The sequence below is a fragment of the Psammomys obesus genome, unplaced genomic scaffold (genome assembly GCF_907164565.1).
Source record: "Psammomys obesus unplaced genomic scaffold, mPsaObe1.curated_primary_1811, whole genome shotgun sequence".
Lineage (NCBI taxonomy): Eukaryota > Metazoa > Chordata > Mammalia > Rodentia > Muridae > Psammomys > Psammomys obesus.
Genome location: NW_026585895.1, coordinates 19,494,232 through 19,522,127, shown reverse-complemented (window position 1 = coordinate 19,522,127; position 27,896 = coordinate 19,494,232).

The window sequence follows — 27,896 nt, the reverse complement described above, 5'->3', positions numbered from 1 at the left end:
GAGAAGGACATTATTCTTTTAATTTTAATTTTACACTTTTTATATTAATTACAGTTTATATCACTTTGTGTCCCAGCTGTAGCCTCCTCCATCATTCTTTCCCATTCCCACCCTCCCTCCCTCTTCTTCTCCTATGCCCCTCCCCCAGTCAAATGATAAGGGAGGTCCTCCTCCCCTTCCATCTGACCTTAGCTTATCAGGTCTCATCAGAACTGGGTGAATTGTCTTCCTCTGTGGCCTGGTAAGGCTGCTCCCCACTCAGGGGGAAGTGATCAAAGAGTCAGCCACTAAGTTCCTGTCAGAGACAGTCCCTGTTCCCCTTAGTATGAAACCGGCTTGTATACTGAGCTGCCATGGGCTACAATTGTGCAGGGGTTCTAGGTTATCTCCATGAAAGGTCCTTGGTTGGTGTATCAATCTCAGAAAAGACCCCTGTGCCCAGATTTTTTGATTCTGTTGCTCTCCTTATGGATCTCCAGTCCCCTCCAGGTCTTTCTACCTTCCCCTTCTTTCATAAGATTCCCTGCGCTCTGCCCAAAGTTTGGCTATGAGTCTCAGCATCTGCTTTGATACTTTGCTGGGTGGAGTCAATCAGAGTCCCTCTGTGGTAGGTTTCTGTCCTGTTTTCCTATTTTCTCCCTCTTCTGATGTCCATCCTGTTTGCCTTTCTGAGTGGGGATTGATCATCTCACCCAGGTTCCTCTTTCTTGCTTAGCTTCTTTAGGTATACAGATTTTAGTATGTTTATCATATAATGTATCTCTAATATACACTTATAAGTGAGTATATACCATTTGTGTCTTTCTGCTTCTGTGAGATCTAGAAAAGGACATCATTTTTGAGAGGAAAATGTATACTAGGGAAACAACAGTCTCTGTCTCATCGCAATGAAAAGATGGAGCTTAAGAAAGTCTCTCACAAAGAAGCCAGTCCTGATGAAACCTGATAGACTAAGGTCAGATAGAAGGGGAGGAGGACCTCCCCTATCATTGGACTGGGGTAGGAGCATAGGAGAAGAAGAGGAAGGGAGTGTGGGATAGGGAGGGGATAAAGGAGGGGGCTACAGTTGGGATACAAGTGAATAAACAGTAATTAATAAAAATAAAATTAAAAATAAAAAATAAAGTCTTTCAGGTTTGTATGTTTTATCAGTACCTCACAAAAACCTACATTTAAATTCCTTTAGTTGTCAGTAGGTAGTATGTTTTCTGACCCAGAAAACACAGGGATGCCCATTGAAGGCTATGTTGGATAAGGACTAGTGAAGAATTAATATGGAAGAAGACCTGGAAAACCATAGTACTCTTCTGGTTTCTATAAGGCATGCTAATACCACATCTTTAAAACAGGCAAACAAGCCACCAACGGCCACAGCAGCATGGGATGGCTGCTGCTACACCCGTATTTTGAGAAGACACTGTCTGTGATTTTGAAAGGCTGAGTGACATTCAGTATCAAGAGGGATTTCTGGGCATGAAGGCAAAAACGTCTTTTATTATCTCTTTTTCAAACATAATCTTCATTTTTATACGTGATTTACTGGGGAGAGTTTAATAGAGAGCTTTGTTCTTTCTTAACATCCATTAGTATGATGGAGCAAAGATAGTTACAATAGAGAATATATTATCAAGACCACCGTGCAAGTAATATCCTGCACATTGAATCTAATCACCCATTTAAGTTCAAGTAAGAGTTGTTAAGAATCTGGAGAATTGTACTTTAATGATTAGTGATGAGAATCACCTGGATAATGAAATTAGTATTGAGAAACATATTTTTAGGCAGAATGATTATCCTGGGAGATTGATTAAAAGGATAATTGAAGAAAATGTAACCTTTTCCACAGTTACCAGGTTGAACTTGCTTAAGGTAATTTATCACAATAGTGTAGCCAAGCCAAATCATAAAAGGACTGACCACTGCCTTAAAAGATGTTTATTATATATTCATATAGACACATTGTCATGCCAATGAAATATCACCAAAGAGAGTGTGAGGGATCATAACAGTAGCTGAGGAATATCTCGAGATACCTTAGCCACACTGGAAAGGCAGCAGTAATTTTAAAAGGTACACTATCTAAAAAGAAGTTCCTGGAAAAGCAGGGTGACTCAGTGACTCTTGGAGAGTACCCACCATTATGCCTAGTTGCAGTATTAGCTAGGACTGCAAGCCACCTTCATTTTCTTTGTACATAAAATAAAGTTCACTCTTCCTGCCACTTGGGGTAAGAAAAAAAATTAATTAAATGCATCTCTCTCAGGTATAAGGAGCAGCCAGACCTGACTTCTTGTTTCTTTTTCTCACCGGGTCTTCCGGCCAGTTCTATTTTTTGTTGCTTGCAGTATTATCATCTTTGTATCTCTTTAAATTTTTTATTTTTGACATCAAAATATGGCAAACTTGACTTATTTCATTAACGAATTCTTTTCCTTGCAGCAGCGTTAGCTGTGGTAGAAAAATTGAGTAAAAAGTTTGGCGAGTTCTCATTTATTCCCCCTTGCCCCTTGGCCCCTTCAGACACACATACTCACACTGCCTCCCTATTATTGCCTTTCATTAGTGTGGTGCAATTGGACCAACAGTGATGCACAGTTATTAGCTGAAGTCTGCAGTGCGCACTGGAGTTCACCACTTGGAGTGTTCCATACATTTTGCCAAATATTTAATGTCATGGGTCTACCACCGGTATTTTACACTCAAACATTTCACCGCCTTCGATCCTGTATTCCACCAGTTTCTCTCTCTCGTCTCTATCCCCATCCCCTCACAGCCACCAATCCTCTACCGAATCTATAGTTTTGCCGTTTTCATAAGGGTATAGACTTTGAACACCTTGTATTTAGCCTTTCTTTCCCTGGAGAATTAAGCTTCCTGTGCAGTGTTTCAGGATTTGTTTGTTCTTAGTCCAGGGTGGCATCAAACTCACTGTGTAGCTGAGGATCACATGAACTTGTTATCCTCCTGCCTCTTCTTCCAGGTTTCCGAGATTACAGGTACACAACATCACACTCGGTTCATTAGAAGCTTTGGCAACTCTATCAATGAATCATATCCCGTAGTGTGGGAGTATCAGTTTGTTTATAAACTCCCATAATAAAGGACATCATGATTCCTTTGAATTTTTGTAAATTATGGACGCTTCTTCAAAACTTATGTGTAGCATCCTCTGAGTTTACTTCAACTCATTTGGGCATGTAAAGTAGACTGACTGGCTTTAGAGGTAGATTACATTCAGGTTTATAAGCGAATACCAAATTGTCTTCAGATACATCTCTACTGTTTTATACCCTCTAGCAACAGATGAGATTTCTGTCCTTTCAGCAGCATTTCAAATCAGTGTTTTGAAACTTAGGCATTCTTACAGATGCACAGTGCTATAGAATTAGCATTGTGACCTCTTTAGCACATACACATACTTGTATAGCCACCAAAACCATGACACATGACAATTCTATCATCCCTCAAATCTCCTTCAAAATTCTGCTTGACTGTACCAACCCTGATGACTTCTCAGGGAGCTGCCATTTTGATTTGAGAGCACCAAACAGGTTTTCAACATTTTGGGCTGGCTACTTTTATTAAGAATGGTTCCACAGAAATTAATCCACCTTGTTGCAAGTGTCATTAATTTGTTCTTTTATTTCTAGTATTTTACTATGTAAGTACACCATAGTTCAGTTATCTAGTCATCTATTAAAAGACATTTGGATTGTTTGTAGGTGTTTCTATTGTAAATAAAGCTTCTATAGCTTCTGGGAACAGGCTTTATCTAAGGGCCTTCTCATGTTTCCTAGGTAAATAGGTTGAAGGAGACTACTGAAACACAATGGGTTATCATGACACAATTGGTTTACTGCCACATAGTGGGATTGCAGCACACAGTGAATTACTGCAACACAGGATTAACTTTAGAAGGAACTGGCAAACTGCTTTCCATGGTGTCCTGAGTAATTTTTATGCCCACCAATGAATGACAGCTCCTGATTTTCTCTATTCCCTCAGGAGTCCCGAATCAGCACCACCATGTTTCATTTCTGTCTTTCTCGCTGATATAGCATGACATCTTACCTTGGTTCTAGCGTCTATTTCCCCACCTGCATTAGTAACATAGGACAGAATTTGGAAGTTTATTTGTCCCATCCATGCCCTTTTGGGTAAACTGTTCAGATGTGTGCGGGTGTGCTCTCCTGTGAGTGCATCTGTGGAGGCCAGAAGCTGACTTCCAATCCCTTCCTCTAACACTCCTCATTTTATGTTTTGGCAAAGATATCAGAATTAAGCTCCACCAAATCTGTGTACTGGCTGGCCCTGGAGTCTTCAGTCTCAGGGTACTCAGTGCTGAGGTTACTGACCATCACACCTGGCTTGTACATGCGTGCTGAGGATCAAAAGAGTCGCAAGGCTCGCACAGCTAAACACTGAGTCCTTCACGCTTGTTTACTGAATACTGGGTGTATATATAGTTATTTCATACTATTTTAGATTAAAGTATTTTGCTCAACATTTGCCTTACAACTATTTTCTCTGAACTGTAATTGTGTTTTCACATACTTACCAATGGTTTTTGTAGACTACAAGTTTAAATTTCAGTGAAGTTTGATATCAGTTTTTTTTGTTATGCATCATGTTTTTGCAGCTTGTCCTAAAACCATTTTGTCTGATATTGGGTTATGTTATTCTTTTAGCTTTTATTAATTTTTTATTTTTTATATTAATTACAGTTTATTATGAGTGAGGTATGCCAGAAACAAAAAGACACACATGGTATATATTCACTTATAAGTGGATACTAGATGTGTAACACAGGATAAACCTACAAAACTCTGTACACCTAAAGAAGGTGAGCTAGAAGGAGGACCCTGGGTAAGATGATCAATCCTCACTTAAAAGGACAAACAGGATGGATATTGGAAGAAGGAGAAAAACAGGAAACAGGACAGGAGCCTACCACGGAGGGCCTCTGAAAGACTACCCAGCATTATATAAAAGCAGATAATGAGACTCATAAACAAACTTTGGGCAGCATGCAGGGAATCTTAGGGAAGAAGGGGGAGATAGTAAGACTTGGAGAGGACAGGAGCTCCACAAGCATAGCAATAGAACCAAAATATCTGGGCACAGGGGTTTTTTCTGAGTTTTTTTCTTCCAATAATTTGATAGTTATACATTTGGATTTGTGTATGACATTCTTACATTTAGGCAAGTCAGTTCTCTTTGGCTGTGTTGCTCATGGATGTGCAGTTGTTATGTTGAAAAACAATAGTTCCTTAGATGATTTTTTTTTTCATATTAGTCAACAGTCACATATTTGCATGGATGTTCTCTAAACTCTCCCTACTTTCCTTGGTTTATGTCTCCGTATGTTTGTCAACATTTCTCTGTCTGGTTGGCAGGGTTCTAGAGTAAGTCTTAAAACAGGTTGTGTAATTTTTTTTCTAATTCTATTCTTCCTTTAAAAATTGCTTTATCTCAGCCAAGAGTAGAGGCACATGCCTTTAATCTCAGCACTGTGAAGGCAGAGGCAAGCAGATAGCTCAAGAAAGACCATTTTCAAAGAAGACTACACTACCACCATGTTGGGTTTATCCAGGATTCTTAAGGCTAAGTCAATCAGTCACTCAATCAATCGATTGATCAATAAATGTAATATTTATATTATCAATAGCTTTAGGAAGAAAGCCATATAGTTATGCCATAAATTATAAAAAATATGTCAGGTGGCATTTTATGACTAAAAAAATATAAAAACTCTTAACAAACTAAGGAAAGAACGATAAAGCTGCAACTAGGGAAAAGGTATCTAGCAAAACTAAAATACAGGGCTAGCTTAAGCAATTAAGAGCATGTACTGTTCTTCTAGAGTACCTCAGTTCAGTTGTACAAGCACCGCCTGACCCAGGAATCTGAAGATGTATGTCTTCTGGATTCTGAAAGTCTCCTGCTCTCATATGTGTACACAGACACACACATATAGAAAAAGGTTTTAATAATATAAATCTTTAAAATTCCTAAAATAAACAAGAACGTGTCATCATTAATTATGGAACACTTAGTGCTTTTCCCCAAACCACAGGGAAACTTAAGGATGTCACTCTTACGGCTTCTACACAGCGTCTCACTGTACAACGTGGGCAAAGCAATATTCAAGAAAACTATAGGAATAATGCCCAAACACTGGGGAATAGATAGCATGACTAAAAGTTTCCTCAATAGATGTAAAACAAACAAACAAACAAACAAAAAACCAAAAACAAATCCATAAGTAATGAGAGAATTTAACCAAGTCAAAGGGAAAAATGTCAGCACACAGAAGTCAATATCTCTGCTTTCTAAGATTTATTGTTCTTATATAGTTTTTTTATGGCTTTATTTACTATCTGTGAAGTTTCTTTTTCTGTTTCTGAAGAAATACTGTGTAATGGTCAACGCTATTATTCCCCTAAATATTAACCAGTGAAATCATCTGGTCATAGAGATTTCTTTTTTTTTTTGTAAGCTTATAAAATATTAATATAATTCATTGAAGAGTTGTAAGATTATTTGTGCTATCTATATCATCTAGACATTTGTTTCATTTTTCCTATTATAAAAATAGATTTTTTTTCTCATATAGAATATCGTGATTATAATTTCCCACTTACTCTACTCCACTCAGGTTCTTCCCAGATCTTTCCCCATCTGGATCCTTTTCCTTCACATCTCTCATAAAGAACAAGCTTCTCAGAGACAACCAGACATGCCAAAATTAAATATAAAAAGATGAAGCAAAATCTATCATACTGAAGTTGGACATGGCAACCCAACAGGAGGAAAACGAACCCAAGGGCAGGCACAAGAGTCAGAGACCCACTCATTCTCACAGTCAAGAGTCCCATAAAAATACTAAATGAATAGCTTTAATATGTAAGTAGGGGACTGGTGCAGACCCACTTAGGCCCTGTTCTTGCTAATTCATTTTCTGTGATATCATATATGCTTCGCTTTCTTGATTCAGAGGGCCAAGTTCTCCTGGTATCCTTAATCCTCATTGGTTCTTACAGTCTCTGCTGGGATTTCCTGAGCTCTAATTGGGGGGGTTGATGGAGACCTCCAACTTAAACTCTCTCCACATAATGCCTAGCTGTAGGTCTCTCATCTGTTCCCATCTGCTGTCAGAGGAAATGTGTCTGATGATGATTGGATAAAGTACTGATCCATGAGTATAGCAGAATATCATTAGAAGTTGTTTTATTGAATTTCTGTTCCTATTTTTCCTCCCCCTCCTCCTCCCCCTCCTCCTTCTCCTCTTCTTCTTCTTACTTCTTCTTCTTGTTCTGACCAGCAGTGTTTGGTTTTTTAGCCCTATATCTCTGGGCTACCTAGTCTTTGGTTCTTGGTACCCCAAAAGTTTCGGGCATGGCTTCAGTTTAAGTCAGACATTGATTGGCACTCCCATATGTTCTGTGCCACCATTGCCCTACCATATTTTGCGTGCAGAACAGATTGTAAGTCAAAGATTTTGTGACTGTGTTGGTGTTTACATTTCTTTTTGATAGCCTGCAGAGCACCTTCCCCACACCAAAGAGACGAGAACATAGGGTTGAAGACTTCGTGTAGGCACCAGCTCAACATCTCCAAGTTCAGTGAATTGTGTGGTGTTGTCCTCGGCAATTAGGTCCCACTGTGAGTTTGGAAGCAATCCTTTGTCTTAACACTAGCCTTGGTCGCTTGGGTTTCCATGAAACCACCTTGGTCAATAACTTAATTGACTGTAACCCAGTCCTGCAGCTGGAAGCCTTACCGAGTGACAAGGTATGGCCCGTTGAGATTGCCCACAACTCCATTTCTAGACGTCATTAGGATCATCTTCATACATTTCAGTAAGTTTCCACTTACCACTGCCCAGTTCCAGCTGGCGCTTTCAGTATTCTCTCCTACCACCCCGTCTCCCACCTCCCCCAAACAACTCAGCTACCACTCAGGCCCAGTTCCAGAGCTTTGAGTTGGCCCACCCCAACATCTACTATACCAACGAACTGCTAGAGGGCACTAAGGGGTTAGTTCTATAGATCCAAACTGCAGGAGCTCCATGACAAAAGAATATCTGAGAAGGGTCCTAGTGAAAATTTAGCACTGGTAGTGTAACAGAAGCCAGAGGCCTCAAACTGGACCAGTGAATTCTTGCAAAGAATGTTTGCAAATATTTTTTTAATTAAATCTTTATTTTTTTTTATTTTTGTATTCCAGCTATAGCTGGTTTCCTCATTCCCTACCAATCCCCCCCTCCTTTTATCTCCTCCTTGCCCCTTTCCAAGTCCACTGATAGGGAGAGGTCCTCCTCCCCTTCCATCTGACCCTAGCTTATCAGGTTTCTTCAGAACTGGCTGCAATGTCCTCCTCTGTGGCCTAGCAAAGCTACTCCTCCCTCGTGGTGGGGGGGGGAAAGCTACTCCTCCCTGGGGGACGGTATCAAAGAGTTCATGTCAGAAATAGTCCCTGTTCCCCTTACTAGGAAACTCACTTGGATACTGAACTACCATGGGCTACATCCAAGTACGGGAGCTGTTTGGGCAAAGAATATACTGAGTGACACACTGTGGCTCACTGCAGCTTTCATGGTGAGATTTTTAAATGTTTATTTTAAATTTTTATTTTATTTTATTTCACGGGGGAGGTTGCAAGGTTAGAGTGCAGAGATGTAGGGATGAGGAGCTGAGTGGGGTTGGGGTACATGATGTGAAACTCACAAAGAACTAATACAAAGTTAAGAAAAAGAGGCCAGCCTCATGGGTACTCTTATTTTAGCTATTATTTTCCTGTTTTAGATTTCATTGACTTCCACTTGTTAAAAAATAAACCTGCATATGTCATTTTAAAATGTGTGTATGTGTATTTGTCTACATGTGTGGATATGCGTACAGGTACCCATAGCTGCCAGAGGCAATAGGTCTCCATGGGCTGCCTGAGGGGGTGTTAGAAATCAAAGGCAGGTCCTCCACAAGGGTAGCAAGTCTTCCCCACTCCATAGCCATCCTTTTATCTGTGTGGCTCTCTTCTTAGTGCTTGCTTGAGAATCACTTTTGCTCTTTTTCTCCACTTTCAAAATTAGTTATCAATAATTGAACACTTTGAAAAAAACAGATAAATATTTATTACTAAAAAGTTTCCTCCGTATATTATTTACATTTGGATATGTTTTCATATTTGGGCAGAGTGAATGGAATTTTATGTAAGAAGTGGGAAATAGTAAGAGCTGGAGGGGACGGGAACTCCACAAGGAGAGCAACAGAACAAGAAAATTCGAACACAAGGAACTTCCCAGAGACTCATACTCCAACCAAGGACTATTCATGGAGATAACCTAGAACCCCTGCACAGGTGTAGCCCATGGCAGGTCAGTGTCCAAGTGGGTTACCTAGTAATGGGAAGAGGGACTGCCTCTGACATAATCTGATTGGCCTGCTCTTTGATCACCTCCCCCTGAGGGGGGAGCAGCCCTACCAGGCCACAGTAGAGGACAATGCAGCCACTTTTGATGAGAACTGATAGACTAAGATCAGAAAGGAGAGGAGAACCTCCCCTATCAGTGGACTTGGGGAGGGGCATGCATGCAGAAACAGGAGGGAGGGTGGGATCGGGAGGGGAGGAGGGAGGGGCTTATGGGGGGATACAAAATGAATAAAGTGTAATTAATAAAAAAAATTTAAAAAAGTTAAAAAAAATAGCTACCAATTTCCTGCCTGCAAGATACATTGCTACAATAGTGGCACAGGGCTGTCAGAGTAAACAACAACTATCTGGTTGGAATTAAGGCAAACTCCGTGAAATGGTATTCATCCCTAATACTGAGCAAATGGTCAAGAACCTGAGACTAGATGGGGCATAGATCAGTGTCATGCTGGGCCATCACCAGAGAAGCTTCCTTCTGCAGTAGATGGAAATGAATACAGAAAACCACAACTGGACAGTGAACAATGCTTGAGTGAATGCATTTGGAACACTCAGCATTCAATGGCATGCATCTATCAAATCCCTCCCTTTGGGGCTTAGGAAAATCTGCAGGAAAGGAGGCAGAAACTTTGTGAGAGTCAATAAGGATGGAAGATACCAAGGGAACAAGGCCTTCTAGACATGAGAGTAAAGCACATATAAACTGACAAAGACCATGGCAGTATGCACAGGGTCTGCACAAGTCTAAGCCAGATGGAGTCCAGTGCTGGGAGGGGAAGTGGACATAATTCCCATCCCTAACCCAGAAGTTATCTAGAGCTGGTAACTACTCACAAAGGAAAACTTGGTTTTCTCCAATGGCGTCTCATTGGGCATACAAACCACCCTGAAGGGCACATCCAATGTCCAGAACTACGTGGTAAACACAACAAAACCCAAAGGTACTTTTGGGGTTTTTGTCTCACAGCACTTTTTCGGGGCTCTTTTTCTTTCTTTGCCTCACAGATTTTTTTTGCCTATATGTTATGGATTAAAATTTTGTTTTTAATGGCTTCTCTGTGTGTATGAATGTGTCTGTCTCTGCATCTGTATTTGTTTCTTGTGTTTTTATTTGGCTTTTTCCCCTGTCTGCCTGTTTGTTTATCCCTATTTTGATTTGTTTATTATTATTTTATTGTTATTATTTAGATGACTATTAGTTTTCTAATTAGAGAGAAAAAGAAAGAAGGTGCACTTGAGTGGATTGGGAAATGAGGCAGATCTTGGAAAAAAACACAAACAGGATATATTATATGATAGAAAAATCTAATTCCAATACAGAAAAAACCCTTCACACACACACACACACACACACACACACACACACACACACACTTTTCTTGAGGCTTAATGTTTGTTTTTTGCTTATAAATATTTTACTTAATTTTCCAGTGATTTGGTAGGTCACTATTATGCTTTCACTACTCACTTCTGTTTCATTCTGCAATGACCAGGCACCTCAACAGTCACAATATTTTGTCTCCATTAAATTTAAAAGTGGCCTTAAAATTTGCTCATAGCCCAGGCTGACTTATATTTTGGTGAACTTTCCCCATGTGTAGAAGGAAGGACTGTGTGTGAGTGCTATTCTAAGATGAGTCAGTAATTGACAGTCCTTCACAGATGCCCATTGGTGGTCCTGAGTTGACCATCATCCTTGCTCATTTTGGGTCGATTTCTTCCGAATATGCAACCTCAAACTGAACTGTGCCTTTGTGTTCTGTTGCAGTACTGAAACTTGACCTCGGGGTTTCATGGACACTAGGAAAGCATTCTACCTATAGGCTACATTCCCAGGCTCCTGTGCATTTCCTGGTTTTCTCTTAAGTTCTGCTCATTATTTTCCCCATATATTTTGAAGATTTACCGCCAGGTGCATAAATATTTTAGGATAGCTATGTCATCTTAGCAAATTACTTCTTTTGTCATCATGTAATGTCTATATTTTTCTTGGTTTCTATGCTATAGTTTTCATTATTTATGACAATTAGTACAGATATTTCAAGTTTTGAGTGTGTATTTGTTTGCATAATTTCTTTTTTTTTCTGTAATTTACCATTGTGTTTGAAATGTCTCCTTGTTGTTTTTTTTTTTCCTTTTTTACTAAACTTTTTTTTCACATAACATGATAATTGTGTTTTTCCCCAACCCCCATTTCCCCCAGATCATCACCACCTACCTACCCACCGAACACCAAGCTCCTCTTTCTCTTCCTCTTCCCCTTCTCTCAGTCTTTCTCTCCTCTATCTCATCTCTTTGAATCTTCCTGTCTCTATCTGTCTCTGTCTCCTTCCCCCTCCTTCTTAAAAAGTCACAAAAATAAAAGTCAAGACAAACAAAACTCAATATAACCCCCCAAAATTGCAGAAACAAAAAGCATGGAGTTTGCTTTGCTCTGGCCAGGCACTCCTGGCTAAGAGGCCTGCACTGCACTAAGCGTGGAACGAATCTCTTATTGGTAACACATGGTGGGTTCTCGTCTTAATTTTTTCTGAAAAATCTCTTTTATTCCTTTTGTTTAAAATGTTACTTAGTACAGTTACTATCATATTTGCATTTACTGTACCATTTGGCAGTTTTTTTTTTGTGTGTATTCTGTGTTTTCCCTCTTTTCCCTTTTCTGTCTTTTTTTAACGTATTTGAACTTATTTGCATATTGTTTTTTGTTCTCTGTCTTTGGCTTCATAACCTTATTGCTTACCTTTTATAGTCTATGGCACCCTTAATGAAGACCAAGCAGCAAGGAAAATCTTTATCAATAGTTCCCTACCCATCTCATTTTGCTGTCTTACATATTAAAGAAAGAAACAATAAGAATCTTATCAGCTAACATTAACATCACAGTCAGCTAACTAATGAACACGCAGTCAACATGAGAGGAAAACCTCCCCAATCACCTGCCTTTTGGTGTCCTTTTTTAATAACCTTTCTAGGTCCTTAGTCAAACAAGACTCATCCAACCAATGACATTACCTGCTGTCTTAAAACTTCATAATTGTTAATAACTAAAATAACAGTTTACTTTTCTATTATATACTTTTTGCCTGTTTATTATGCACATAACAGAATTCGTTTGTCATTTTTTTAGTGCAGTGACCTTTTTATACTTTCCTGCACAGAGTGAAAGCTTGATAAGTATTTCCCAGACTAACAACTGAAACTCTAATTTTTGTTTCACAATTTATTATCCAAGTATAATCATGCCAAATATTAGAAAACAGCCATCAAAGACATGAGCATGAGAGTTGCCGAGCATTTATGGATGGAGGAGGTAGAGGGAAAATGATTACCTGCCGTTTCAACAACATCTAATTAGAATTATGCTAATGTTTGCAAGGCCAGTCTTCTTTGAGCTAATGGAGAACTCAACATTTGTTCCTTGGTGTGGATAACCCAGACCTCAGTCTAAGAATATTTTAAATGCCTTAAAATACAGAGCACTTTCTATATTAGACCAACTTTCCTAGTGTCTGTTGGCATTCGGTCATCCCTGTCTCCCAGAGAGGAAGTATAAAAGAAACCCAGAGCCTGCTTTTTCCTCTGAAGCCAGGGGGAAAGCAGTTTGGAAGATGTTTTGTTTCATGTCTTTTTAACTTCTTTAAAAATATTTCTGAAGAGGGTGGCTAATAATACGATAGGTAGGTGGACGGCACAGAGTTAACTAAAATGTTCAGAATAGTTCTGAGTACAATCACATTTAAAAATAGAGAGAACGGGACAGGAACAAAACCCACTAACTCAGTATATCTAGTTCAGATGCACCTAATGTCCCTGCTTAGCATCTTCAAGTTGCTCTCACTCTCCCCACCAGCCTGAGAATATACCTCCAGCACTGAAGAGCTTGCCAAGTCCAAAGACATGGGAATATGAGTTATCAAACAAACTGAGGTGAAAGGCGCTGAAGTCATCTTTTTAGAATATTGCCAAAAAACAGCTTGAGTTTCCAGAGTGCTAATTGCTGAAATACGCTTTTGCTCTGAACTCATTCTGAGATATGACCCACTAACCAAAAGACAAGGAGGATGTGGCAAAAAGAAAGACTCAAATAAAAGTAGAAGTTCAAAGACTGGCAATAAAAAGTGTTTCCCCAATGGCTTCCGGGAAAACCACAGGATGGAATGGAAAGGAATGTATCTACTTGTGCCAGCTGGCCATACAAGGAGATTTTACCACCAAAGGGGGACAACCTTTACTTACTTGTTCTACTTCTGTAATTTTGCACAGGGTGGGTAAACACCATCTTGATAGTAAGGTCATCTATTAGGAATTCATTACATTTCTTTAACTTTACCAAAAAAAAAAAAAAAATTAAGTCACTTGTTTCTGTTACCTTATTTTAGCCTCACAGTAATTTGGTGGTGAGAGTAAATGTTGCTCTGTGTTTCTCTAGATTAAGGTGAGGTCCACAGAGTCAAAATAAGTTATCTTACAGTCATGTCTGTTGTTAACGCCGTCATGTCTGTGGTCCTTGCCTCGCTGTCACACTCCTCGGAATATGCTACAGAAAGAACTGAAAGACTCTGGTTTTCACATTTTTTCAGCAAAATACTGGCTAAATGATTTTTCTGAAACAGTTTATTAGTCCTGTAAAAAAAGGAATGGTACCAGATAAGGGTCCCTTGGTGCCACAGACTAGCTATATGGACGCAGTGTATATCCAGGTGTAGTTGCTAAATATATTAAGTGGTTCCTGGTTATTGGTTGAGCACTTAGAGAGACTCATAACCTACCAAGAAACTCAGAATTCTTTAGGTCTGCTTATATGTTCAAGACATTCCATTGTATATGTGGCATTTCACCTAATACCCTGCATGACTTTTGAAGCTATCTTTATGGATAAATATACTTCTAAAACTTCACTTTGACAGACACTCATTAAAAAACAAAATTTTGTTCCACCAGCTTATTTCTATGCCAGTTTTTATTACTGTTGTTCTATAGTACAGCTTGAGACTAGGGATGGAAATAGCTCCAGAAAATCTTTTATTGTAGAGGATTGTTTTAGCAATTCTGGGTTATTTAGCAATTCTTGTTATTTCATATGAAGTTGAAAGTTTTTCTTTCAAGGTCTGTAAAGAATTGTGTTGGTAATTTTATGGAAATTTCATTGACTGGAGCTCCACAAGGAGAGCAACAGAACCAAAAATATCTGGGCCCAGGGATCTTTTCTGAGACTGATACTCCAACCAAGGACCATTCATGGAGATAATCTAAACCTCTTGCACCAGCTTAGTTTCCCAGTGGGCTTCCTAGTAAAGGGAACAGGAGCTGCCTCTGACATGAACTCAGTGGCTAGCTCTTTGATCACCTCCCCTTGTGGGGGGAGCAGCCTTACAGAGGAAGACAATGCAGCCAGTCCTGATGAGACTTGATATGCTAGGGTCAGATGGAAGGGGAGGAAGACCTCCCTTATCAGTGGACTGGCAAAGAGGCATGGGAGGAGAAGAGGGAGAGAGGGTAGATTTGGGAGGGGGCTACAGCTGGGGTACAAAGTAAATAAATGGTAATAAATAATTTTTAAAAAGAGAGAAAACAGCCCCCCCCCCAAATTTTTAAAAAACACAAAAAAGCAAAATTTTGGAATTAATATAAATGGTACATAAAAGGATGAAAACAACTTCTTACCTATAAGTATTTAAAATTATATTTCAGTATGTAATCTTTAATTTCAAGGATGGAAACCCTGATCTTTGCTTTATGAAGAGACAGAACAGTTTGGTTTTGATGTCTTTGGATTCATATTCCAATTCATTCTTCATTTTTCTAGTACATAACAATAGCATTTGGAATTTAAACAGAGGAGAGAAAGACTGTGGACACACAATCTGTCCTCATGAGGAAGATAAATTTATCTGTGAAAGCAACAGTTTGTACATGCAATTTTTTTTTAGTATAATTAAAGCCAAAATTCTACTCTACTCAGAAGTTTGATTACTGGAAAATGTACATATTAAAATGGTTTCATCTGAGATGGTAAAATAATAAAAGAAATGGAATTCACTGTTTTATGCTAGTCTTCCTGAAATAACTACAATTCCATTCATAAAACGCAATTGATATTTTTCTTTTTCTTTCTTTCCTCTTTTTTTTTTCTTTTTTAAAAAAAGTAATTCTGGCTTCTTTTAGGAGGAGGTAGGAGACAGGGAAAAACCAGCATGGATGAGCAAAACTATAAACCTGGTCTTTGAATGGATCCAATGTCTTCTTAATGAGAATGTCAGGGTCAGGGAAAGGCAGTTTCAGACCAGAAGGCTTGAAAATTGGGTAGCATCAAACACCCAAGAAGACACTAGTAAGAAAGGTGGATAGGAGATGTTAAAAAAATAAAAGTTTGAAGAAAAGAAAGTTAAGTAAATAGTTTATGCTCAAAATGAATCTGGTATCAATCATGTCAAAGAGGGGAAGGAAATTTTAAAAGCCTAATCATATCTGAACATTTTTTGTCTGGGATCCTTGGACCAGACACCTTGGTATCATCAGGGAGATTGTCAGAAATACGGACTACCAGACATATGTCCAGGCCTACAAATTTAAACCCAACATTTAATAAAAAACATCAGGAGACTAGTTTGTACATCATAAGGAAAGTGTCACTGCAGAAGAAAACATATTTATCCAACTCTCTGACAAACATTTCTACAGAAATGTGCTTCATTTCTTCATAGAGATGAGGAAGGAAACTCATTTTAAAGAGAGCAAAAATGATTATGGTTTTAGCTTCAGCATTACAGTGTGTACCTGATATATTGTGTCAGTGGATTTAATCCCCAAATCTGATGCAATAAATAAATAGGTAAACATATGAATATGTATATACACACATACATACATACATACATAATAAACAAATCAAGAAATGAAGAAACAAAAGGGCAGACTTGTTCTAGGATCTGTTGTATGTGAAATGAAGATTTAAGCATAAATAGTTATAGTTGTTGCAAACCACCAACAGCTCACATGTATTGAGTTTAGCCACAGGAGACAAAAGAAAGCCAGTGAACTAAAATTCTCTACCAAGTATTTCTGCAAAACAGGGAAAAAGAGGAGGAAGGGAAAAGGAAAAGCTGAAATGTAAGGAGCAGATATTAAGTACACAACTTACACTCAGTCATAGGAATAAGATGAAAATAGTTACATATCATTTATATCATTTTATTTGTTCATTTTTATTTTATATGTATAGGTGTTTTGCATGCTTGTATGCCTGTGCATTACCTACATGCCTAGTGCCCATGAAATGTCAGAAAAGGGCAGTAAATCATCTGGAATAAGAGTGACAGTCGAGTGACAATGCAGGCACCAGGAATCAAACTCGTCCCCCACAAGAGCAGCAAGTGCTCTGAAACTCTGAGCCTCTCTTCAACCCCAGGAACATTACGTTTAATTTTCAGAATATTAAAAATGAAGAGATAGTCTTTAAAGAATAATACCCAGGTTAAAAAAAAAAGGATGCACATTATATAGGAGCAATCTCCTGGCTGCAGAGAATTTTTTTTTTTTTTTTGTCCCCAATTCCTTTTCGGTAACCATGTCCCAACTCTGAGCAAGTGGAGAATTGATCCTTTGCCTTCAAATTCAGACATGGTGTGTGACTTGTTTTGGACAGCAGAAGTAGAAATGATAGCATGCTCATGCCAATTTTCTAGGCTAAATTTCAAGATGTCTTCCTTAGCCTTAAATATTACTGCCATTTGCTATACACACACACAAAAAAAAAAAAAAAGAAAAAAAAAGAAAGAAGGAAAGGAAGGAAGGAAAAGACAAGAAAAAATACATGAGAAGAGAAGTAAACACACACACACACACACACACACACACACACATACACACACACACAAACAAGAAGCCTAGATTCCTTTTATTGAGGTTAGGTCCTTGTTCTCTGATGCACCAACTATTTAATAGCTCAATGTTGTCTTACCATAAAACTGCCCCTGTGTATGTTGCATTAACAACCCAACGGAGCTATTTATAATTGAAGAGTAAGTGGCTCTTGCTTGGGACCCAGTCCTCAGTATCCTCACAGGAATTGACAACCGTCTATATGTAACTCCAGCTCTAGTGTTCTTTAGGTCTCTGCCATCAGTGCACATATGTGGAACACATACAAGCATATAGACAAAACACTCATACGCGTAAAACTAATAATACAAAATTAAATAATTTTGAGCACAAAAATGTAATCTCACAAACGCAATTAGCTTACCCGTCATACATTCTCATGGAGAGCTCTACTAAAACAAAAGGTCTACTAAAATAAAAGAAGAAAAATTTTGAAAGTACAACCAAAGAAAAAAACATAATATTTGTGAACAACTGAGTGTAAAGACTGAATATTATAACGAGACTGGACTATCAGATATTCAATTGTTGAAGTATAATGGAGTCAATACTCTATTAAAGAGGGTTACATGTTTGAATAGTTTTGAGTTCTTGAAAAAAATAGTTAATGTTTGTGTGAAAATATCAAATAAAAAGAATTGCATGTAGTGCTATTTTTACTTGTTTATTATATGTTGGTTATGTGGTTTTCTGTTCTGATTGTTAGGTTGTGTGTGTGTGTGTGTGTGTGTGTGTGTGTGTGTGTGTATGTGTGTGTGGGGGTGTCTTATTTTTGAGACAATATCTCGTTGGCTGTGTAGCCCTATCTGGCTTAGAACTTCTGTGGACCAGGTTGGCCTTGATATCATAAAGATCCAGCTTCCTCTGTCTCCTGAGTACTGAAATTAAAGGTGTGTGCTGCCACTTCAAATAAAAAAGAGAGATGATTATGAAAATCTAATTGGATATTAAATATGAAAAAAGAAAAAGATTCACACATTGGGAGGTTATAAAAAAGAATCCTCAAATATATGACAGACGTAATTAAAACATTATAAGATCAAGCAAACAAAAACACCCTCAAAGTCTCTTCATGAATCAGATCATTGGATGATCAGTTAATGCACTAAATCTCATGAATCTACCGAGAGAGCAGCATGTTAAATCCACAACGCCACAGCAAAATCCCAGTCTCACAGGCAAAGGGTTTAAGTCAAAAGGCATCTTGTGCTGATGAGGACTTGAGAAACTGAGATTGCTTATCCGCTGCTGTCCACCGCTGGTGAGAGGGCATGCTGACACAGGCAGTTCTGAAACCATCGACAGCATCTAGCCCCCATTGCTGATTCAGCTCTTCCACCTGCTGTCCCACATCAGAGGGAAACTCAGAGCCCATGTACAAGTGCCTATTTAATGCATGCTTGTTGCAGTGCCACTGATGAAAGCAAATTTGCAAATAACAAATATGCATTAGCTAGAAAATGGATAAACGTTTTTCTTTCTCCTACTCACATAATGAATTCTATGGTTGTTGAGATGAATGACAGTGTACCACATGAATCCTTTTGATGAAAATTCAAAAATGTAATGTGGCTCCAAACAAGTAAATTAAAGACGATAGCAACCATTCTGGTTAAAAACGTCTACATATTTGAAAATATGAGACAACACTATACATTATTTATTAATGTATATGAATATGTACTTATGAAAATCATTAATTTAGGATATTTATTTTTACTGAAAAGAGAAAGAAATAAATTTGGAAAGTTTGTCACCAAGAATTTTAATTAAGTATTTTTTTATTTTAAAAATATTTTATTTTTATTTTTTATATTAATTATTTTATTCTTTAATAAGCTTGACTATTTTACAAATTTTGAAAATCATAGCAACCATACTGATTCTCAGGTAAACTTACTCTATTCTGCAAATGTCTGCTACTGATTTAAAGTAGAAATGTCTAAACATGTGTCCTATTAATTCAAAATATTTATAATTTAAGCATTTAGTACATGGAAGAGCATATGTCAGACATGGACATATACCAGTGAATAAGAAAGACAAATGTCACTTCCACAAAGCAAAGTTAGCAGTATTTGTGTAAAATGTTTCTGTACAGTTGTCCTGAGAGTTGGAGACAGCAAGGCACCTTTAAGGAGGCATTCATTCAATCAGCCACCATGCTATACTCTTATAAATGGGAGTCTGGAGAATGCTCTAGCTCCTGGGTTGCAGATATGAAGATCGATAGCATGACTTAACTTAATAACACTGATGAGAGCTGGGCCTAGAATTCAGTAAATAATCACTACCTACAGAACATTTGCTAGTGTCCATTATAATCTTCACAATGCTTAAAAAAGGATCATGTTATCACTTCCAAGTCAAAGATTTCTTCTCAGTTTCTGTTTCTTGGAGCTGGTTCCATGTGTTCAGTCTTGTGAAACAGACATAGTTCTCCAGCAAATGAAGAAAAAAACCCTCAAACCTTCTGCACTCTTTCTTTACACTAAAGGAAAAACTTGATTTATATTTTCTTTCCTCTCACACACCAGAGCAGCTCAAAAGAGCTTAGGAAACATTTAAATGTATGCACATTTTTATTCAAAATGCACAGCAGAGATCAATGGAGACACCATGAGGTGACTATTAAGTTCAACAACACCCCATGGTTAGAAGTGGCATATCATGAGATATCCATGAGGAACAGAGAGCGAGAGTATGCACTTGCAGCCACAGAAAGTTATCTTAGATCAAATAAATCAAGTGGGAAAGGGTACAGAATTCTCTCAGGAAGAAAATAAGATCTTGTTCTTCATTGTGATAAGATGACGAGATTTAACACTGTTTTTCTTCATTTTAGTTGAGACACCTCAGAAGATGGCATCCATACCACATTCTTTGCCGGAGACCAAGAATCCCAGGCACGTAGTTAAGACAGGATGCTGGCGCCGGAGGCTGCAACTAGCTTTGACCACCTGGATAGATTGCTTCCTGAGACCGAGAACCACCCCTCACCTGATTCCCCCACCTGACCGGAATCACGAGACAGCCTCCCGTCCTTCTCCCTCCAATTTTTTACTTCTTTATTCTTTGAGCTTAAAAGTAAAGCTTTGCCCCATAATAAACAGGACTTTGACAAGGAAAGCTGCTTGGTCCCGATCTCTCTCGCCCGTTTTTCTTTCAGGCTTGACCCTCTTCGAAGACCCCACGAATTACCAGTCCCACAGGCGGGTACAATTCTTACCCTGAGACGCAGATCATGAAGCAGAACCTTTGAAGAAGGTGGTTCCAGGTTGGAACTTTCACCATCCACTAAATTCCTCTTTCTGGTTGGAAACAGCAATAGACAAGTAGAAAACGAAAATTGAAGTCTGGAAGAAAGCTTTTGGAAGAGATGGGTCTCCACTCTTCTTCAGGCTTAGTGAGAAGGGTTTCAGGAACCTTTTGGTTTCCCTGAGAACTTCACTCATGTTTCTGCCCACCCCATCACACCCGCACTACCCCACACACCAAATAAATAAAGAAGTGGAGATGCACTCACTAGATGGCTTCTCAGAAGCACAGTCATGGAATAACAGTTCTGCTAGGCATGTTTGCAATACATGGTTGGCTTGCTGCTTCCCAACTAGCAATTGAGCAGAGGCAGCAGGCCTCAACTGAATAGTACCTTTTCCAAGTGCACCACTGTGGGTGCAGGAGGGAAGGAGACAGAGAGAGGAAGAGAGAGAGGTCACGTAGAAAGTATTACAGGAAAGCAGGGACTATAGGGAAATAGTTAACTAAAGTAGTGCGATGAAACAGGTCGGTTCTCCAGAGCTGAAGGCTGCACTGAGGAACCTTTGAATACAACAAAAACAGAAGCAAAGGGCTCAATTTTAAAGTGTCTACTCTCTTAGATGAAAGTGATACCAAAGTTACCTGGGTTCCATTCGTAGCCGGTCTTTGCCACCCTCTACCTCTCTTTCCTCCTCAGCTTTCAACACTGTAAGAAGCAGAACTGGTCACTGTGGGGAAGTGGAGAGGGTTAAACAGAGCCAGGCTCCAGGCTTGCTGCTCTCAGCTGGTCTTCCACTGGGGCTAGGAAGAAGTTTAGTTCCAATTGAGCTCAATGAATTTATAGGCTATTTTGATTTCTGAACTAGTCTCTCTCTCTCTCTCTCTCTCTCTCTCTCTCTCTCTCTCACTCTGTGTGTGTGTGTGTGTTTGTGTGTCATTTAGAAATGGTTGTGATATAGAAGTAATCACAAAAGTGCTTGGCCACTGTTATTTTCACTAAGAAACAGACAACAAGCCCATGGAAACATATTAGTGAGCAGTAGAAATAAGCAGCTATGGAAGTAAAGTACTGTCTCCTCCTCTCTCCATTAGTCTTGCCTATCTGATTACCTGACTTTTTTGAGTGTTTAAAGGACAAACAAATAAGCCTTCACAAACTGCATATGTATGAGTCTGTCTAAAGCAGAAATAATACTACAGAGGACTACAAGAAAGTCTAAGGAATTTTGAAAACCAGGGATGCTTAGGATTCAGTTTCTAGTCCTTTCTGATGTTGTAGTATAACTTGATCCTTCACAAATACGCCCTGATCACTGCGGAACTGAGGATAATTCTAATCCATCTCCAGCCCTATTTTTATAACAGACCTCCAAGCATTCTGTGAAAGATATTTCTTGAGATGCGCATTAATCTGGGCCCAAGAAGAGCTGCAGAAGTTGAGACCTAGCTTCATCCCATGATGAAAACAAAAATGGTAACTAGCAAGTGAAAAACTTGCATTCATAATTTATTTCTGCAAGGTAGCTACCAGGCTTCCAGGGAGCATAAAATGAGAAAGTGCTCCAAAGCCAAAGAAAGGCTTGACAAAAAAAAAAAAAAAAAAAAAAAAAGTCTTGGAAGATTTGGCCCTAGTCAGTAATTTTCTCTCTATTAGATGTGTAGAAAGCATCTCAGAACAGTTATCAATAAAATAGATTCACAGGCACAGATGCCAATTACTCTCTTTATAAACAGAATGCAGGTTAATTAATGGCTGCCATGGATGCCCAACTGAAGCTTTATAAAATTTTAAATGTATTCCATCATTCAGAAAAAAAGAGAGGTGGAGTTATTAAGTGGTTAAGGTGTTTATTTATTTCTTGTTATGCCTTTACAGTGTTTGGGCTGCAGCGTATTCTTCATGAGACGCAAGATGCTAAGTGAAGCTAGTTTTCAAGTGTCACTCTTGGCAAGTGAGATATTCCTTTTATAAAAATATCCACTGAGCTTTGACACTTAGACTGAAGTGTGTGTCCACGTCTCTGTTATAATGTGAATATGTCTTTGTTCACTCTGACTCACAGATCCTTCAGTCAACAAAAGTGCTTTACAGATGAGCAATTCAAAACTGCGAAATCAAAAGGTGCTATGTAAAACTGTCTTCCTCCAAGGACTACTGATCATCTTACCTTGAGAAACTAGCAGAGCAGATGTGACTGTTTCACTTCCAGAGCATCCTCAGATGTGTGCACAATGTCCCTGTCATTCCTGCTCTGAAAAGAACAGTGTTTGCCAAAGTGACTGAATTGGACAGTAAATTATCCTACACTTTGCCCATCAGTCTCTAGTTCTAAAGAACTATCTCCTTCTTCCATTTAGTGTAAGTATACATAAAATACAAGAAAACATAATCTGTTTTTAGGGCATTTATAAAACTCTGCTTTGTGAGCTGTCCATGGCCACTATGTTATAGTTAAACATGTTCTTGTATTTTTAAAGCAGATGTCATTTATTGAAGGTTCCTATATTTTCTATATAATGAAATTATTTTCAAAACAGAGCCTGTAAAATACTTGAATACATCAGTATTTCTTGTTATCACCAAACAACAACATAACGACGTTAAGATTATGTTTAATAAATTCCTCACCCTTTATTAGTCCAGATGATATTCCAGAACACACACATGTCAACATTGCCTCTATCACATTTGCCTAGCAAGTTCTAAGTCTTCAACAAAGTCCACAAGTTGTGATATTATAAAATAAAAATAGTGCTTATTCTCATTATTGTCATTATAACTTTAATTTTTTTCTTTTTTTAAACTTTGTTTGATTCTATGTGAGTTTCACATCGTGCCCTCCTATCTGCCCTCTACTTTTGCGACGTTCCTCCTAAAAGAAAACAAAAAAACAAACAAACAAACAACAACAAAAGCCTATAAAACATATAATGGAAGCTGTAGTGTGTCAGAGTAGCCCCATAGTACATTCTTCAGTCCAACCATGTTCCCTTGCAAATCCTCATTGCAATGAGTCTTTGGTCTAGTTCAAGGTCCCTGACTTCTGCCTCGACATAAATGTTGTATCCTCACTGGGACTCCTCCCAGTCATCCTGTTGTTGCCATATGTATTGAAAATCCTGCAGCTTTGGATCTGCAGGACCCTCCTGTCAGAAGTCTCCTGTCAGAAGCTCCAGCAGTTCATGGATAGTGTAGATGTTGGGGCTGGCCAACTCAAAGCCCTGAATCTGGGCCTGGGTGGTAACTGAGCTGGCCAGGCTGCCACCTGGTCCTTACTGCACCCTCAGGGCAAGAGCTCCAGTGTGGTTCCACTAAGCCACCTAATCCTCCCACAGGCAGGGTCAGCTCTCCCTGCTCTCCCCGCTCTCTGGCTGGCTCCACTGAGCTCCCTAGTTAAGGCATGGGACAGGGGGTGGGGATGGGGGGAGGCTCACTCTCCCAGGTGCTGAAGCACGGAATGGGTTGGGTCAGCTCTCCAAAATACCATAGGACGTCAGGGTCAGGGAGGCATCACCCCTGTGCCGACACCACCACCTCACAACAGAAGAATGGGAGACTAGCTCTCCCTCCCTCACCCCCTGGGGCCAGCTCCCATGAGATAACTTCATTCTTAAGTCAGGAGGTAGATGCAGGAAAGGTGTGAGAAAACAGGAAAGGTGGGACTCGAGGTGGACTGTATGTATTCTGGCACCGCTGCTCAGCACTGGAGCTGGAAAAGAGCACCAGATGTGTGTATACATGCTTCGTGGTTAATATCCCTTTTGTAAACTCAAATCACCTGGCACTTCAAATCACAGCAGGACTAGAGGCCAGACAAAGAAACCCTGCTAGGGGAAAGGGACCCGAAGGCAGGCAACAGTGTCAGAAACAGCTCCTACTCCCATTGGAAAGCCACTGTCTTTAACACTGATCATTGTTGCTGAAACTAAACAGTAGAATCAACTTCAAATACAACAGTAATTTTTTTTAATGTATATTTGTGAGGTTGTTATAATTGCTGTTATCATGCTATAGTCCCCTGACTGTATACATAATGTAGCCAGGCTCACAAAATTGAGCAATTAATGAAGGACAGAGCATAGATATGAAAGCTCTCTGAACCCACACATGATGATTGTAAAGGTTTTGTGGTCCTTGTTGAACAAAGAGCTACCGTAGAATCGTTCTCTTTGGGCCTTTGTCCAGGCTTGCAGTTTATCTGAGAAGGAAATCTTTGTGTCACTTAGAGCACCATACAATCTGGAATAATTTGTGCAAAATTTCTCCATACTCACTACTTGAACCTGAATTCCAAGTTTTAATTTTATTTAATTATGTCAAGAAAGACATTTTATGCTTCTTTCTGCACATTTTAAGCATATTTTCTATACGTATTACGGACACAATCACACAATAGAAGGCACAGCTAGTGTTTCAAATTAAAAGCGTGATTTCAATATTTAGCAACAAGTCATCTCAGTGAATTAATCGCATTTCCCCTTGTCTCAATTCATTGCCACGATTTGGTGGTAGCACTTGATCTGACTTGAGATGGTATAGGTAATATGTGATAAATTGCTTAGCAAATTAGCAATTAGGACCTTTGGCCTGTTGAATTAGTCTGGGCCACCTCTAAATTGGAGAGAGGTAGTTTTTGACATGCAGTACAAGAAACTGAGTGCTCGGGCGCAGGTAGTACTTCTTCCTGACCATTATGTCTTGCAACACGAAGTTGTTTCCTTGATGGCCTATGTTGCTTGGGGATTCGGTACTCAAGCCCAAATACTGAGAGCACAGATATCTTGAAGTCTCCCTGAGAGTTACAGAAATCTGTCTTGCAGTAAGTGTTAAGAAGGGGAAGGTCAGAATGATAAATAAATAAATAAATAAATAAATAAATAAATAAATAAGCAAAAGATAAACAGATAAATAAATAAATAAATAGGTAATGATAGATCAATTGTTAGATAGATAGATGATAGATAAATTCATAGATACATAGATCAGGAAGGATCAACAAGGATTATAAAAATATTTAATTTTTTAAAAATGTAGAAGCGCATTGCATGCATCCAGGGGGACTCATAGCACCTACCGTGTGACGAGGCAGCACCCCAAAGGCCACCAGCAGTGACATTCATGAGCCTGTACAACAGAAAGCCAACTTTAATTTTTTTTCTTCTAGTACCAAGGCTTGCCCGTAGCTTTTCTAATAGGTTAATGGAGCCTTCTGTCTCCTTAGGTAGAATATACCAGAAGTAAGATGCTTCCTTTGTGATCTGGGCTCTCAGCAGAGCAGGCATTGACTGGTCCATTGGAAACCACTCAGGATGGTGACATCCAGGGTGAACACAAACAAATGTTGACCTCTGCATTGGTTCTAAAGTATAGCTTCCTCTCTCCACAGCCAATGGGGCACTGAAGTCTGAAGAAAGGAATTGAAGAAAATGGGAGGTCTTGTCTGTTAGCTCAGGGTAACAGACAAGTGTGGCATAGGAAGAAAGAGAGAAATACAACCAAATGCTTTCTGAGTTTTAACTTGAAAAAAAAAAAAAACACTTTCTGCTGATTCAGTTGAACAGTTCCTTGCCCTTGGCCTTTCACTCTATTCATTTCTTAATTATTTTCTCTCTCTATTTTTTCCTTTTGTTGTAGCATTGCCTCACACATACTGAGCACATGTGTTCTGAAATACTCTCCTTTAAAAAAATGTTTAGCAGGGGAAAAGCAGCTATTCTATACATCATTAATGCCCTGAATACTTGAAAAATAGTGGAATTCAGAATTTTGTTTCCAATGGTTTTATCTAATTATGACTTTGGGATACATATAAATTTATATGTTTCCAAGGAGTATAGCTCAATTTTCATAAAATTTGATACTTTTAGATATCAGATTAATTAACTTATATTACTTTTGCTTGCCATTTTTTTAAGGTCTTAATTTTCCTTTTTAATTCCTTAGCATATCTAAATCTTTAGTTTCAGGCCCAGTCATCATAAATGTGAATCTTCTTTTAATAATAAAATTTAGAAAAAGATAAGACAAGAACTAACACATCAAACTTGGACAGAAATAGCAAACAGGAAAAAAAAAAAAAAGACCCCAAGAGAAGGCATAAGAATCAGAAACTCACTCATTCGCACACCCAGGAATCCCATAAAAAAAGACACTAAACTGGAAGCAATAACATAAGCTCAGAGGACCTGGGCATACCTGTGTAGGCCCTGTGCTTACTGCCTCAGTGTGTGTGAGCTTTGCTCATGTTGACCTGGAAGGCCTTATTTTCTTGTTGTCCTTCAGCTCCTCCGGGCTGTTACACTCTTTTTGCCTCCTCTTGTGCTGGTTCCCTGATCCTTAAGGGGAGAGATTTATCGGAGTCATCCCATTTAGGGCAAAGTGTTCCAAGATCTCCCACTCTCTGTCTGGCTGTGGGTCTCTGTATTTGTTCCTATCTGCATAGCAGAAACATCTCTGATGATGGCTGAGCTAAGTATTGATCTGTGAATAAAGTAGTATGTCATTACGAGTCATTTTATTGCTATGTTTTTCTTTCTTAGTAGTATTTGGTTTTTCCCTAGTTCTCCATGTGACTTTGTCAATTCTATTAAAGTTCTTGCCAGTAGGCAATAGTGAGAGATCCCCAATGTTTTTGTATATGGTATATTTAGCTAGAATATTGATACTTACCCTGGTCAAACCCTTCACAGATGGAGATTCCTTAATAAATAGCTGTGAATTGATGTACTAAAGATTTCTCAGTTGGTTCTGGTGCCAAAGAAAAGAGCAAATGAGAAAAAAAATAGATTAAGAGGACAACAAAACCCCTACTCTGTTATGGAACCAACTTGAAATTTACAATGGTGTCCCGAATTTCCTCGGGCCCTTTGGTCTTTAGTAAGTGGCCTTATTTGCCTTAGTTCTAAAGTAAATGTTTTCATTCCTTCTTATTTTTTTCTCATTGAGTTTGCTTCTTTATTTTTTTTTAACATTGAGCTTAATGAGTACAACAAGTTCTGACTGTGTCATCTGTCAGAAATGCAGGGGTTGACAGACCATGAATTACAAGCCAACTAAAACAAAAAAGGCTAAATAAGAAACCATAATTCAGACAGATTAGATTAACAATAGCAAGAGTACGCTGATAAAACTATAATGTTTGGATCATTAACTTGTTGATTGAATTAAGAACTGCTCATAAATTTAACATTTTCCCAATAACATTACAAAACTGAAATAATATTTTCAGAGCCTATTTCCACTGGTGTTGGAGAGCTGTTTTTGTTTCTTCCAATTGTTTCTTAATAGCTTTCTGTTTGTGAGATTACCAGGCATGAATATA